This window comes from Lissotriton helveticus, chromosome 7, assembly GCF_964261635.1.
Source record: "Lissotriton helveticus chromosome 7, aLisHel1.1, whole genome shotgun sequence".
In the NCBI taxonomy this organism is placed as follows: Eukaryota; Metazoa; Chordata; class Amphibia; order Caudata; family Salamandridae; genus Lissotriton; species Lissotriton helveticus.
In genome coordinates, this window is record NC_136068.1 from 1,520,656,289 (window position 1) to 1,520,673,491 (window position 17,203).

Genomic DNA, 17,203 nt, shown 5'->3' on the forward strand with positions numbered 1-17,203 from the left:
TCCCATGGGATTATGGTAAAACAAGAAAGAACGCTGTTCCTAAAAGGGAAAGGAGAAAGAAGCGGAGGGGGGAGGACGGAAAGAAGTACAGGGTGACAGGTAAGGAATGTTGCGATAGTTTCAAACAGGTGCTAGATAAGACAATGTGTGATTGCACAGGGATAGCTTCAATAGGAGCAAGGGCCCTCACACACCCCGAGGGGTGTCATGCTTCATCATAGGGCAGTTCCTCGTTGGGCTGACGCTACAATGCCAAAAGAGAAGTCACATCCCCTTAAGTCAGGACTCGGCAGTATTTCTGTTGTGTTGTGAAAACTAGAGGTAATTATACCTTCTGGAAGAGAGTGCACCTGGGGGAAGGGTACTGCTCCATCTGAAACATGCTGGGCTCCTCGTTGGCGTTGCGAGAGAGACCACACTTAGTCGGAATAGCTCCTAACACAGGACCTACCCATGGCTGGCCGGCCGCTTTGGTGGAACTATCTTTTCATAAAGTTTTGCCTCTTTCTGCTTTATTGTCTTGCAGCACATTTTTATAGCACAATTTATCACCCAGAGATTAACAGCCTGATTCATCATTCTCCCGTTTTGCGAGCCCCTAATAGCGATTCATAAGGAATCGCTATTAAGGACTTGCAAAACAGTATTCATGTAGGAATTGCAAAAAATATTGCGATTCCTACATGTTCCTTATTTGCGATTAGCAAATTGCTAATCGCAAATAAGGAATAACTCCCCATTCATTCCTATGGGCCAAAAGGCCCATAGGAATGAATGGGGAGTATTCTTTATTTGCGATTAGCAATTAGCTAATCGCAAATAAGATAGCGATTTAAAGGGTGCCAGGGGTGTCCAAAGGACACCCTGTAGCACCACTTAAATGCAAATTGAAACAGGTGTTGCGCACACACATGTCCAATGGACATGTGTGTGTGCAACATGCAACTTAGAAAAATGCTTTTAAAAGCATTTTTCTAAGTTTTCGCTATTTACCACGAGGTTTGACCTCGCGGTAAATAGCGGGCCGAAATTGCGAATTCGCAATTTTTAAATGGATGATGAATTGCATTTAAGGAATCTCAAATAGAGATTCCTTAAATGTAATTCCTCGCAAAATAGCGAAATCGCTATTACTGATTTTTGCATTTGGGATGATGAATCCCAAATGCAAAAATAGCGCTCGCAAAGGGCCAGATTCTCAGAATCTGGCTCTTTGCGAGCCGATTTCGGCTTGATGAATCAGGCTGTTAGTGATTTGCCCAGAATCACAGGATGCTGTGCCACCGCACTCGAACAGGTATCCCCAGCTCTTGAGCCAGAAACTCTGGCCACTGGGCAACTTCCACTCCTTTGATACTTGTTAGCGAGTTCTTTCCTTCATCCCTTAGGTCCGACAGTGATTTATAAAAACAGCTTATTATTCATCACATAGGTGAAACCGATGCAGTACCGATGCTTGTATTACTTGGTAGGGGAGAGGAAGCACTTCCAACAAAAAGGAAACCCTAGGTAGTCCCTGCTAGTACTACACATGCATGCTGGACCAACGAGGGAAACCCCCGGATTCTCCTTTTATAAGGGTCGTGCTGGTAGGTGATCTTGGGGTGACAAAATTGCCCAGCAGGGTGAAAGGGTTTTTACGGGTAATTAAAGGGGCAATGGGGAGGGAGAAGATTGTGAAGAAGATTAAAGGAAGACATTCGAAAGAGAGACATTTGCAAGGCTGAAAGTCAGCCATGTCCAATCTATCCAATCAGATCAGGTCAGCGCTAGAATCACAGCTATTTCTGACTCTGTGCCCAGGCCTCTGACCCCATTCACTGCTGTCACTGGGGCTCTGATCAGAAATCCAGTCTCGGCTGTCAGTGTGTTGGGTACCTGTCTCTAATTCCTGTCAGCGCCATCATATCACTCTACCCACTCACTGACTCCAGTGATGCTCTCTCTCCTAAGCCGTCCTATATTTGATATCATGACTTCTGTGGCTGAGCCCAGCGCCCCCAACAGGAAAAGCCCCCAAAGCAAAATTGAGACTTCGCATTTTCGTCATGAAAATTGAGCCATTTTGGCAGGTGGGGGCGGTACTCCGGCCTGGGTTTAGCTGACACCTCTCAAATTTGTGTCACACTCTGGCCTACATTCCTAATTTCTGTATTTTTTACTGCATTCATTCCTACGCGATAGCTAAGGCAGATATATATTTTAAATCTCACATAAATATCAGTAGTTGCAAGGGCAATTTCTGGGAAGGTGATAAAAGTAGTTTCCTGGTAATTTTACCATTAAACATACATTAAAAAGCCCTTCTTGTTTCCTGACATATTGTAGCACTTCATTCTGATGGTGCTTTTTAAAGAAGCTATTTTAAATATCTGAGTGAATCAATGCTACCATCTACTGGGCAAAAGTGAAAACTTCATCATCACTTTCAGGAATGGATTGGAAAATGAATAGGGCCTCATTTATGAGGTTTTGCTGTAGGGAAGCGCATCAGTAAGGACTGCTGCGCTTCCCTCCGGCAAAAGAGAAGGGCAGGAATGTGCCTTATCTATAAGGTACGGCGCATTCCTGTCCTTTTTCCCTTTGCCGGCGCACAGTGGGCTGCCGAGTGTCAACGCAGGCACCTTTGCACAATGCTGCAAGGGTGCCTGCCTTGCGGGGTTGATTATTTTTGTACAGGAAGAGAAACAAATGTCTCTGTACAAAAATAATCCCAAGAGGCTTTTCCTCTTTCTACGTGTGCTGCATAGAAAAAGGAAAAACAAGGAGCCCCCTACCTCCAGAAAATCTTTAATGCAATTCTAGGGGGAATGGCTCCTCCCACTACTTGGCTGGGGGCCGAGTTGGTGCCAATATTTAAGAAGGTCTCACCTCTCTTGCCACTAAATTACAGGCCTATCAGCCTTATAGATGTTTCGCAGAAACTCTTTTCAAGGTTGATCCTGGATCACCTTTTAGAATGGGTAGAAGACTCAAAAAGTTTGAGTGTCTATCAGGCGGGCTTCCGAAAGAAGGTATCCACCGTCGACCAGATCTTCAGACTAAAGATGTTGTACTGGAAAACGGTCAAAATAAAGGGGGGCTCCCTGTATACTGTTTTTGTTGACCTCTGTGCGGCATTCGACCTGGTCCCACGGGGGAAACTTTGGACCGTATTAAGGGATCTAGGCATACCCCTGCCTCTCTTGAATATCCTAATTCGCCTCCACTCGCAGAACTTTGCAAGGGTAAGATGTGGGAGGCAAGGGACCCTGTCGGCAGCCTTCCCCGTTTGCAGGGGGGTAAGGCAGGGTTGTGTGTTAGCACCGACCCTGTTTTGCCTCTTCGTAAACGGGGTGATTGACTGCCTGAACGGGGTCCCAAATAGGGACGCTCCTAGGCTGGCGGGAACAGGAGTCTCTGCGATCATGTTCGCAGATGATACCTTGTTGCTCGCAAAGACACCAATGGGTATACAGAGAGTCCTGGACGCCTGTGTTGCCTTCTGCCATGACAGGGGCCTGGAAATAAACAAATCTAAAACAAAGTACATGATTTTTAACCCACCGAGAATGTCTCGTCCCAACCCTATCATAGAAGGTGTTCGCCTGGAGAGAGTCTCAACATTTGAGTACCTGGGCCTAACTCTGAACGAGGAAATGACTTGGGTACACCACCAGACCAAATCCCAACTAAAGCTCTCCCAAAAAATAGGCGGGATTTTTAAACTCCTCAAACAAACCACCTTTAAACCAGTATCTCCACCTCTTGAAATTTTTAAGCTGCAGGCACGGGGAGCGGTGATCTACGGGGGGCGAGTTATGGGGACACTGCTGCCACCCAGACATTATCACCACCGAAAACAAGTTTATTAGGCAGCTGTTATCTCTACAACCTGGCGCGCCCCTTCTCCCTATTAGATTAGATCTGGGCCTTAGACCAATAAAGGAGGAACTAGGCCTAAAACCTCTTGCCTTTTGGAGACGACTATGGGCGACTCCCGAATTGGCCAGTTACAGGAGTGAATTGACTGAACTCCTACAGCTGCCAAATATATGGAATATCCCAGGGTTCAAACATATTAGGCAAGAGTTTGACAGATTGGGTTATCCCCAAGTTTGGAGGAACCCTGCAGAAGCGTGCAGTGGGTTACCCCGGCGGGAATTGGTGAAAAGATGTTACCACAAAAATTTGTCTGATTGCCAATCCAACCCCAAAACAGGGCCATTAACTATGTCATTTCTTGACCAAAAGGATAACTATAAATTTGAGCCTGTCTTGGATACAATCAACCCGAGCGCATCTAGGAAGCTATATCTCCTATGGAGATATGACTCCCTACCGCTCAGATGTCTAACAACACGATGGTACCGTGACGCCCCTGCAAACTGCCCAGTGTGCGATGCTGAAATAGAGTCGGATGTACACATGGTCTTCTTCTGCCCCTCCTACATGACCCCCAGGAAGAAGTGGATAATTCCCATCTGCAAAAATCTGGCTATCAGGCACCACCAACAATCATATCGAATATTAAAAATGGACCTGTCGCCATGTATTGTCTTTGGGGTTACGAAATTCCTGGCTGCAATGTGGAAAATCAGGAGGAAAAGTGTGGAATAATGTATTATTACGAACAGTGTAACCTGGCAGAGGGTAATGGGCTTATGTTGTATCAAAGGGGTAGTTCAAGGGACACGCTTGATTTGGGATGTTGGAAAATGTGTGTCTCATTTCTTTTTTAAACTTTTCATAGTAATTGATGTTTTAACTTTTTTAAAGCTGTATTTTACTGTACTTCTTTTATGACATCCATATGTCGAAATAAAGATAATTGAATTGAATACAAAAACAAGGAGAAATAAAGATATTTCTCCCCGTTGCGCCTCCCTTACGCCCAGGCGCGCAACACCCATTGGCTTCAAAGGGCTTCAGCCTCCCCCTTCGTGTGTGGCAGCCCGGGATGATAAAGATTCCCGGGCACACACACAGCCGCACCTGTAAATGTAAATGTATGTGTCTTGTAAAGCGCACTGCTGCCCTGAGGCGTCGTGGCGCTGTAGACCGCTGGGGAACCCGTCCTGGCTATCCCTGTGAGATGGTCCCTACTGGGTATCTCCAAGGTGAAACCAGGCATCCCCGGCGAATGTGGTGGGCCGTTGTAGAGATGAGGCAAGCTAATGCCCAGAGTTGCCGAGTGTGATCCCTGGTTAGAGTAGGCACCGAGGCGAGAATTATCGAGTCCGCTGACGCTGGTCCACAACCCTGCCGCGTCGGGAATTGAACCCTGGTCCCGGGCCGTTCTCTGCTTCCGGGTCTGCCGCCTCTAACCAGTGAGCCACACCACTCCACTGAGCAGTTCACAGGTCTTTAAAAGACCATTTGCATGTTAATGAGGCCTTAATGTTGTTTCACCCCTTCTAAGAGCCCCTGCAGCTCCACTCTGCCTATTGCTTAAATATTCAGCCCCCCCCGAAAATTTTTCTTGCCCCCACCCCGATATTTGGCTCTTGTTGCGCCTCTGCTTACGCCTCCCCTGAGGAGGCGTAAGCTTTTGGCACTGCCTCAGATTTACAATTTCTCATAAATCTGTGGCAGTGTCAAATGGCCATGGTTGTTGCTGGGAACGCCCCCAGCAACACCCATTGCAGGCCCCTTTAACACTGAACACTGAGTCAAAGGCACTGATATTTATCAGGCAGCCTTAAGCCAAAAAAGTGGCTTAGTGCTGCCTGATAAATATCACGCAGGCTTTTGCGCCACAGAACGTCACAAAAAGTGACCTTCTGATGGCGCAAGGGGCCTCATAAATGAGGCCCAAAGTTTTCAAACAAGTTCCAGTACTAACCATATTTCTTAAAAAACAAAGGGGGCTTATTTACACACCACTTGCGCCACCCCTACGTTACTTTTTGCATGTTAAAACGGACGCAAAAGTGGCGAAGAGCCTTGTAAATAAGCCCCAGGATTTCTTCAACAGCGATGAGCACGTCCAAATGGTAAGCACTTTATATAACTGGAAGGCGCAATGCTATCCAGCAGGCAATGTGACGTTTTAAAAAATACATAAACTGTACCAAGTATCATCAACTACAATAAGTATAAAAGTCAATGCCACCGAAATTGTACAATAACTTTCATGCATTATTTGAGAGGTCCCGATGTTGTTCTTTTATAAACATATGCAAGTGCTTGAAGAAAGGTTTGGTACAAAGATGCTAGTGGCCACAAGAACCAATAGAGGGAGATGAATATTGGAGAACTGTGTTACACCAAAAAACACCTCAAGTGCCATAAACCCTACCGGTCAAAATCCTTTAGAAGGTGTTGACATTCGCGAAGGCCTGCATTGTAAAACTGATTAATTAATTTTCCACCTGAAATTTCTGACTCCAGGCTGATGGGTAAATTCAAGATGCAGAATTACGTTAGTGTCCTGAGTTTGCTCCTATGAATTAGGGAACTAATGGTACCTCTCTGCTATCCCATCGATTCGGGTGGAAAATTCCCAAATTCTGACCTGTTGGGGGGGGAGGAGGGAATCCCGTCAAGTTTGTCTTCCTCAGAAAACCAGGGGGTAGATTTACGAGTTCTGGCACATCTCTGCAAATCAGCAGGGATGCACCAGAAAAGATGCAACACACAATTCCCTCCCTGCTTCACAAGGATAGGGTGATGCATGTCACATCCTGTGGCGTCAGTGCGGTGCATTGCTGGAGTCGTGTCGCAAGCGCGACGTGGCTCCAACAATGCTCATCGGGGGTGCCCTGTGCCTAACATGCTGCGTCACTCCCTATACCTGCTTCAAGCAGGTGCAGGGTTTTGACGTAGCATGGACGTAAAAGTGACTCAGTGAAATCTTGCAGACTTCATTGCATCACTTGCAACAAAAAACGCCTACCCTGCGCCGGAACTCCCACATGAAACTCCACGCAGGTTTCATGTGGCGCAGGGCTTTACAACGTGACGCATCTGCCTAGATGCGTCACGTTGTAAATAAGGTGCCACGTGGCGCATGGTTTACGCTGCTGCTGTGTCACAGAAGTGACGCAACGGCGGCATCAATGTGTCGCAAGGGGCTTGTTAATCTGCCCCCAAGTGGAGTGACATTGCCTGCCAATTGACTGGATTACTTGTTAAGCTGATTTGAGTGGGAACTCCAGTTTGCACCAAAATCGGAATCAAAATGTAACTTAGAATATTTCTAAGAGTAGAGCTAAAGGTGCATAGAGGCATCACAAGGGATCTGCGTGGTAAGGTGCTACTCTGGCACGGTATCACTTACCCACTGATATGAAGGTGGAGCGTCAGTCCACTAAGGGCTTCAGTAGGAGTTGGCATGGGTGATATCACAAAGAGCATTCTGCTTTGGCCAATCCTGAGTAGGTCGGTGTTTCCAGACCCAGGATTAGTGGGTGCAGAAACTCTGGGCTGGGTTTTACCAGATGCGAAAACACAAACAGTTTACCACATGTGTCTCTAATGAACCATTAAAGGCATCCCTATGTGCACACAATGTCTCCTCAGTATTGAATGAGGATTCCAAAACAACAATTCCTTTTCAAATTAATTTATTCTTCTTTCATATGGTTTCTTTTCAATGTTATTTTCACATTTTGTTACAAAGTCTCCACATTTGATCAATGTTTATACAGGCGACAAAATTCCTTTTTGCCCCAATGCATTTCGGGTGTGATCCCCAACGCCCTTCATCAGGGAATAAACAGTGTCGCGTCAATAATGATGTTCGGTTTCCTATTTAAACAAACTTATGTACAATCAAGATCTCAAGTACGATCCACCTCTCTCCTCCTAACTTCCCGCCGAACTAGGAGGAGAGAGGTGGATTGTACTTGAGATCTTGATTGCACATAAGTTTGTTTAAATAGGAAACCGAACATCATTATAGATGCGACACTGTTCATTCCCTGATGAAGGGCGTTGGGGATCACGCCCGAAATGCATTGGAGCAAAAAGGAATTTTGTCGCCTGTATAAACATTGATCAAATGTGGAGACTTTGTAACAAAATGTGAAAATAACATTGAAAAGAAACCATATGAAAGAAGAATAAATTAATTTGAAAAGGAATTGTTGTTTTGGAATCCTCATTCAATACTGAGGAGACATTGTGTGCACATAGGGATGCCTTTAATGGTTCATTAGAGACACATGTGGTAAATTATCAGTTGGCGTCCAGGGACGTGGCCGTCACCTATGGAGCACCTTTAACATTCGAAAGTTTTAGATAAACATTGAAGCTGTGCGCTTGCCCACACAACACAGTTCAAAAACACAAACAGTGACATCACAGACAGAGGGTACAGGAGCAGACTGCTCCAAGCCCTCCCACTCTTACAGCATGGCGGAGCATTCAATATTCCAAGGCAGCCCCTGAGCCTGCCCTGCCTCTGACACCCTGCCAAAGCTGATGATGTAACTCGTTTTAGTTCTTTAACAGGCTCATCATTTCAGAACTGAAGCTTTTTCAATATTATATACAACAAAGCCATGGCTGTTTCTTATATATTTTAATCAACTAACAACCATTGACAAAACCAATAGGCCTGATTTGTTGTAAGTGTAATGTTACTTGTCGTATTATATATCTGGATGCAATGACAGAAACAGCAAAATAACAGTTGGACGGCACACTATACTAAGCACAGATTTTCAACGTATCTGTTTGTAAACCACGCCCTTAATTGCATCGGCCACGCCCCTTTGAGAGACCCCCCAGTTTTTCATCCCACTTAAAGCCTTGGGCTAGAATCGATAGGCCCAGGGTCAATATAACCTACACTAATCTCTGGGGAATTTTTAATGTGGTCACTAGTGACGCTGTTCTGATCAGTGCTTCCAGCCTCCAGGGAAAGAAACTGATTAGCCAACTAGCTGGCCAGAATGCCCATCCCTGAATTATTGTTTTGAAGCTTTCCCAGATCTCTAGCATGTCCACAGCCAGACAAGGTTTTCATTACTGTCTGAGTGAGGTGAAAGGATCTTTGTAAAGTACTCTGGAAAGTCAGAAAAGGTTTAACAGCTTCTTCTTTGTTCAAATAGGTACATCAGTAACAAGAAACATCCTATCCACAGGGCTCCCAGGAACAAGTGACCCTTAGGATTCTACATCAACACTCTAAAATAAACAACACATGAAATGGAATACACACGGGTAATCTGTCTCTGCAGAGACAGATAATACCATGACTACTACACACCTTTTCCCTATATATAAGAGTAACATAATAAACAAGGAACAAAGAAAAATCAGTGCAAAATAAAGTCACAACATTTTTCTGGGACTTAACGAGTGCGAGAGCTCCTGCATACCTAAGACGTATCATTGGAAGATGTTTGAGGCATATCTGACTCAGCAGGATTACTAGAACGCACAGGAGGAATCCTGCTTAGATTACAAACAGGTCATCATTAAGTTTAACAGCAGTTTGAAACAACCTAGTCACTTTAAAAGGTAAAGAAAATTTAGAACCTGCAGACTTTTGTGGGTAGCGTAACCTCACTTTTTCCCCCACAAGTACATGCGTGTGAGACACAGCATGCCTTCTGGCAAGGTACTCTTTCCTCCTGATGCGCTTCATTTCTTGAGTCTGCTGCCAGGGTACATCTGTACACTTACCTCTCATCAAAGATTGGAACATATATGTGTTGGGACTCCAACCCCTAAACAGTACGAAAGAAATCTTGCCTGATGTGGAGTGAGGTGTGAGATGGTAAATCATCACTCTCTCCATGATTTCAGATCTCCAGTCTTTGCCTTGAACCTTAGCTAGTTGGATAGATCCCTTTAGTACCCGGTTGAATCTCTCTACCATCCCATTGGTTTCGGGATGATAGAGAGCACAACGTTTGTGCTTGAAACCTCTCTTAGCCAAGAAGTCTTCCATATCTTTTGAGACTAATTAAACACTATTGTCAGTTAACAGACAGTCCGAGAGTCCTTCCCTGCAGTAAATTTCACTTAAACTGTTTACATCTCCAGTCTCAATACTTTGTGTAACCTTAATTTCTGGCCCTCTAGAATACATGTCCATCAGGTCAAGAACATAGGATTGACCCACCTTACTTGTAACAGGCCCCAAGAGATCCAGAACCACTTCTTGCCAACAGTGAGTTGGGGAGTCACGTACAATCCTGGGTTGTACTCTAGTCTTGTATATTTTATTGCAGGCATTCCACTCCATGCAATCCCTCACCACTCGTTCCACAAGAAGCTCAATACTTGTCCACCAGAAATGTAAACAAATTCCCTCTTTGGTTTTTTAAATGCCTTGGTGGCCTAAATGGAAGATTTCCATCCTAATAAGTGATGGAGAAGCAAGTCTAGTACCCCTCGAAGTAGACCATCACCAACAGATAATTCATTTTGCACATTGCAGAACTTGCAAACTTCTTCATTCAAGTTCTAAATACCACCCCAAACATCAGTCACCAACCTTCACAGAGCACATCATCATGCAACATGGTGTTCTTCTACTCTTCCTCACTTATTACCTCTTCTATAATCTTACACATCTTGTATTCATCATCTTCCCATAGATTTTTACAGTCATCAGATTCATCATCAGAGTGTGTGGGGACTAAGCGCGAGAGACAGTCAGCGACTTTATTCTCTGCACCAGGTATATAAATCACCGTAAAGTCATAGTACTGTAAGGCGATTATCCACTTACAAATTATGGATGATACAGCATCTAAGTTGTTCTTGCAAAACAAGTCTTTAAGAGGTTTGTGATCGGAAAGAACCGCAAATGAGTTTCCCCAGAGAATGCTTTTTAACTTCTTGATGGCCCAAAAATTACATAAACTTTCTTTTTCAATAACCGAGCATTGTATTTCTGGACCTACAAGAGTCCTAGAGAGGAACATGATAGTAACTTCCTTTTCACCTTTTACTTGTTTTAGTACTGCACGTAAACCTTTGGAACTGGCGTCCGTAATCAGGATAGAACGGGCGAAAGTGTAAAAACGTTGAAGGGATGGTGCACTGTTCAGAGCTCTTTTGACATCAACAAATTCAGCTTGACAATGAGAGGACCAGATGAATTTTGCACCTTTCTTCAACAGAGTTCTTAAAGCAAAGTTGCGCCTCGCAAATTGTGGAATACATTTATTGTAACATTCCGCCATACCCACGAAGGTTACCAGATCATCTCTGGACTGTGGCACAGGAATATGCTCAATGGTTTTTACCAGATGATCTTTGGGTCTAACTCCTCCCTTAGTTAACTTTTGCCCCAGGTAATCAATTTCTGAGAGATTTAATTTACACTTATTTTCACGCAATATCAAACCTCGTAACTTAAACCTTTCCAAAACTGCTCTAAGCCCATGATCGTGAATTTTCTGAGGAGATCCATGGACTAAGACGTCATCGTGGTATATTTTTACTCCAGACAACCCTTGTAAGACATCTTCCATTGCCCATTGAAACACTGAGGTCTCAGAATTTAAGCCAAATGGAAGACGGGTAAATTTATATATCCCGAAGGGTGTTATAAAAGCTGTCAAGTCCATGGAATCATCATCAATTTTGATCTGATGGTAAGCAGCTTTTAGATCTAATGTGGAGAAAACGTCAGTCCCTTCCAATTGCGTCAGCATCTCAGTGTTGTTGGGAAAGGGATACCTGTCTGCAATGACAGCTCATTTAAGAGCCTAAAGATCTACACATAATCTCACATCACCGGAGGCTTTGCATGCCAGGGCTATCCGGAGCCAACCAATTACTCGCTTCTGTCTCTACGTTTATGCCCTCCTTATTTAACTTCTCAAGTTCTATATGCATGGACTCTCTTAATCCCAAAGGAACACTGCATACTTTGCACATTACAGGAGTGACATCAGCTCTAAGAATGATTTTATGCGTGTAACCAGAGAGATAGCCTAACCTTTCGTTAAAGACTTGTTCAAATTCACTACGTAAATCACCCACCTGATTAATCTTCAAAGGTTCAGTACCCACAACATCCCTGGAAACAGTATGAGAGGGAATATCCTTAAGAACAATGCATGAATCAACCTGACAATACTGTCCCCCTTAGAGGAGACATAAATCTTTCCTGCAGTGAGTCTTCCCTTGTATTTGATATAACCCATGAAATAACCAAATACCTTTATGGGTTGTCCACCATAAGCAAGAGGCTTGATATCCGGTTTAAAAACATTCACTTTCCCGTTGAAGGTAGAATCAAAGAAGTTTTTTGGAACCAAAGAAATGTTGGCCCCTGAATCAAAGAGCATATTTATAGCATGACCATTCACTTTGACAATGTCAATGGGGCTCTTACCCTTATTCAGACCGACCTGAAGTAGTATTTCACCACAATGCAACCTGCCACAATCAGAATCTCTTTCATTTTGTATACAAATTTCTTTGACCGGTTTGCTCTTCTTGTTTATTTTAGCTCTACAAGCTTTAGCTAAATTACCTAATTTCCCACAACTGTGGCATTTGGAAGATAAGGCTGGACATGACTTATTATTAGCTAAATGGCTTTAATTTTTTCTATGTTGCAACCTAACATAAATTGGTCACGAATACGTTCATCAAGAGACCCTTAGAACTTGCACGTTGAGACTAATTTCCGTAAATCAGTCACATACACCTCGACCAATTCTTGACGTTTTTGTATACGCTTTCCAAAATGATATCTCTCTAAAACAGTACTTACGCTTGGAAAGTAATGTTTATCAAGTTTTTTTAAACAAATTTCAAATTCATTTAAACTATCTGGCTCAGTCTCGCCAGGTCAGGAAGATGTTCATACACTTCTTGCCCTTCAGAGCCTAGACAATGCAAAAGTAGGGTAGACTTCCTTTCGGCACTTAGAGAGACCTCACAAACTCTGGCATAATTTAGGAAAACCTTTTTCCATTTGGACCAGGCTCCCCTGGATTTGTAAGGAAAAAAGGTGGTGGTGTAACATTTTGCATTTTGTATATTAAACTTGTTGTGTACAGAAGACATGCAAAAAAAAAATAATAAGGTGTGCCTGTCACCGTGGGATGGAGAATTTATGAAAGGCAGGATAATTCACACTGGTGTGCCTATCACCGTAGAGAAGCAAATTCAACAGTATGTGTTGAAATAATTTTCTGAAGACAGCCCTTTTTGGTGGAGATAAACTTTGTTTATCTTGAAATTCTTGAGTTGTGCCTCTCACTGTTGTAAAGTAATCTTGTGGCTGGCATAAATAACTGTGGTGTGCCAGTCACAGAAGAAGACCAATTCAAGATCACCAGGAAAAGAATGAAGGTCCTTTGACTTGTAGTGTGCCGGTCAGTGTAGTAACAAAATGTTCACTTAGATTTCGTAGATAAGCATTGAAACGGTGCAAAGCAGTGTTAATAATCCTGAGCCTTAATTTAAAACGATTCTCTTATTTTTGAAAGTGAACAGGTACCACCAAAGAGTTGAAATTTGAAGTGTGTGTGCTTTTCGTTTGTTATAAGCACGTGAAGTTTGTGTGCACCTCTATTTCCTGTTTGTTTCTTGTTTCCCAGGTAACAAAGGCGCAGCGGCGCTGAGAGGGGTATGAGCGCAGCGGCTCTGCGAGACGAGGTCTCTGCAGTGTTGTCAAGGAGACCATGAGGTAGGAGCGTGGCAGTGCCGTGATGAAAGTTTCACTTGGAGACAGCCCAAAGGAATGCACAGCGAGACAAATGTGAATGGCAGCCGCGAGGCAGGGTGAGCATGAGCATATAACGGCAAAGCGCCAGATTTCTTTTTCAAGTTGGGAAAAAAAATAACTGAAAATTCCTGGTAATAAGAGAAGGCAAACAGGTTTCAGGCAAGGGTTTTGGAAGGGTGTGCAAGTTTCGCTCTAGCAGTACCTTACAGTTGTGAAATTCAGCCATGTTAGGACACTTCCAGGTTAATCCAAGGTAGATGTAGGGTCCTTTTTACCACCAGATCATTGCCAGTGTAATGAAGTACTCTGGAAGTCGTAAGAGGTTGAACAGCCTCTCCTTTATTCAAATACATACAACAGTAACAGGCAACGTCCTATCCACAGGGCTCCCAGGAACAAGTGACCCCTAGGATTCTACATCAACCCTCTAGAATAAACAACACATGAAATGGAATACCCATGGGTAATCTGTCTCTGTGGAGACAGATTATACTATGGCTACTACAATATTACCCTGTAGCCTGTGTATAGCACTATCGGGCTGGCAGCACTAGGGCCCACATACATCAAGGGTTTTTGCATTCGCAGAAGGTGCGCATCGCAAAAATCGGCGGTTTGCGAATGCAAATCCCTTTTTTGGGATGCATTAAGATTTTGGCTTTTTTCGCAATTTAAGAAATTGCAATTTATTTGCGATTTCTTAAATTGCGATAGCATTTAAGAAATCGCAATTTTGCGATTTCTTAAATGCAATGCATGATTTTTTTTAAATTGCGAAATCGCAAATTGTAAGTGGTAAATTACCATGAAGTTAACCTTCATGGTAATTTTCGAAAACTTTCAAAAATGCACAAAAGTGCATTTTTGAAAGTTTCATTTTAAACACACACATGTCCTTTGGGCATGTGTGTGTAAAAAAAGCACTTGAAAGTACATTTCAGGGGTGCGGGGTGGGGGGGTCCTTTGGACCCCCCTGCACCCTTGAAATTGCATTGTCATTTTGCGATTCCTTAATTGCGAATCGCAAAATGAGAATGCCTTCACATTCATTCCTATGGAGGAATCAATGGAAAGGGATTCCTTAATTGCGATTCGCAAATTGTGAATCGCAATTAAGGAAAATTAAGGAATCGCAAACAAAATTGCGATTTTTTTTTAATGCATAGCCGTCTGCAAATTCTTAATTGCGATTTCTTTATTTTCACAATTAAGAATTCGCAAATGGGAACATTGATTCATGTAGCCGTAGGTGCTGTTGGGCTGAGACCTGCAGTTGGGTTGCACCATTAAGTGAAGTGATGCTGACTGAGCGTGACAGGAAAGATTACATGACTGGGTGTTGAGTTACATCAAAATTTAGCATGAAAATGATGTAGGACTGCAAGCTAACAACTAGACTGCAGGTAAACAACTTGGTAGAATATTGAAACAGTCATTTTATAAAATCCTGAAAGGCAGTGGCACACTCTGGAAACATTTTTGCCAAGTAGAATAAGAAGTTAAGCTAAAATCAGTGCATATACCTTTGAGTCCCTCAATGACAGGTATTGACAAGCTTTCAGACAGGGAGCAAGCTAATATCTATTACGTAACTTCAAATGATATTAAGAAGGACACAGGAGGATTAGAACAGTGTTTTAATGCATTTTGTGTGAAGACAGAGGAGTTTTGTAGGAAGGCGTGGAGAGGAGGTGATTTGCAAATGTTCTGGGCAGTGGCCCGTATGATGAGGAGGTGTCAGATGCAGCATCAGTGTTAACATCAAGGCTTAGTGAGTAAGCAAGCAAATGTGTTAATTGTATTAATCGGTCATTTGCCATCTTTCGGAGAAAGAATTGGGTAAGGATGCTGGTGGGGACCAAAGTGTGTGGCAAGGTCTAAAGCGCAAGGGAAGACTGAACAGGAAGACTACAGCTAATAAAAACCAACTGATCCCAGATATCTTTGTAATTGCGAAAAATGGCAATCTCAATGAGATACTATACTGAAATCTAAGCAAGACACTGCCTGAGGCTGTCCAAGACGAAGGTGTCTGAGTCACTTAAAATTATGATATGTGAAAGTAGTGAAGAATATTGCTCTCGTTCTATAAGAAAAAGGAGAAACTGAAAGGAAGAAGAACAAGAACTTTTGAAAATTGAAAATACAGTTGCAAAACACACCAGGTGATGATCTGCTTTTGAGTAATAGGCCCTGATGATGATTTTTCCAAAATATAAATGGATCTTCTTGTTTTGGGATCTGCTCTCAAACTTTGCACCTTAGGCCACCCTCCAGAACTGTTCAGTCTACCAGTTACAAAAAATCTTTGGTTACTGTGGGGTTCTGGCCTCTGTTTTGAGCAGCGTATAGAGTTGGTGGTTGACTCAGCTTTCTTATGCCTCTGACAGCTTAGCCAGGTGTTGTCCTACCTTGAACAAACACACATAAAATAATGGTAGGATGGCTGATGTTAGAGATTTGTATGTGTCTGTATTTTTGTGCATCAATAGAAATGTGCAGAACATATTCTTACATTTGCTTACACATATACACATTGATATAGTATTCTTGCTTTTGGACCAAATTCTCTATTTGTGTAAAAGTGTGTTTTTCTGATCCTTTTTAACTAGGCCTCAATTTAGGTATAAACACCATCTTGTTCAAAATGGAAGTCACCCTTGCCACCTTTGTCTTTCCACCTGCACATCTCACGGCCGTTGTTTCTGCAGCATATAGTCAAGTAGATTATTATTATTTGTTTATTTCAATTGCTGTTGTTTGTGCTGACTTCGATTAACTTTGTGAAGTAATGAATCTGCAACTATTTCTTCAAAGTCTTTCCGCTACATCACTGTGTCCAATTCATTCACATTAAGCTCTGTTGTTCATATATCTAGTCTGCTCTTGCATCTCCAGACGACATAGATATTCATGTAGTGGGATAGTGTTTAGATGTTACTACAATATGACGTTTAAATTTACTGTGCTCTGATTTGCTGACAAAATGATACATTTGCTCACATTACAGTGATTCTGCAGTTCTGTTAATTTCATATGTGAGAATAATTTATAAAAACTCTGGATTTTGGGGGTGAGCCAGAAGGCTTTCCTGTTCTAGGGTTACTATGTTTATTTGCCGATTTTTCTGCCCATTTGGGACTTAGAATAATTTATCATTTTGCATGCCTCTGTAATACTCTTTTCATTGAGTGCCTTGATGGCATTGACCCTGTACCGCTTTACTTTGGAATTTTGCAATAAAACACTTTAACGTTTCTATTGTTCTAGAGGTCAGTTATTGAGTGGGCCTACCATTTACTTAATAACTGTAATTCTGATTTTTGATGCCTTGGGAGCTGCCTTATGCAAGGGCACATTGCCTCATGAAATTGAGGGTTAACACCGCCCCCATTCAGTAAAGTGGGCATTCTGATTTAGGTGAATGTTAGTGTCTAAACACCCCCATTCATCAGTGCCAACCTTGATTTTGCAAATGCCATAACTGCAGGTTTAGCAAACAGACTGAGAAAGCAACTCTAATCTGTCCAAAACATGGATGCAGGCTTAGACCTTGGGGTCGGGAGAACCAAC

General features: G+C 42.9%; 1 protein-coding gene across 1 annotated transcript in view; it reads right to left on the reverse strand.

Annotated features, from left to right (window-relative positions):
* PRKCG (protein kinase C gamma) overlaps positions 1 to 17,203 on the reverse strand; it is a 1,201,807-nt gene that overhangs the window by 124,786 nt on the left and 1,059,818 nt on the right. The window lies entirely within an intron of this gene.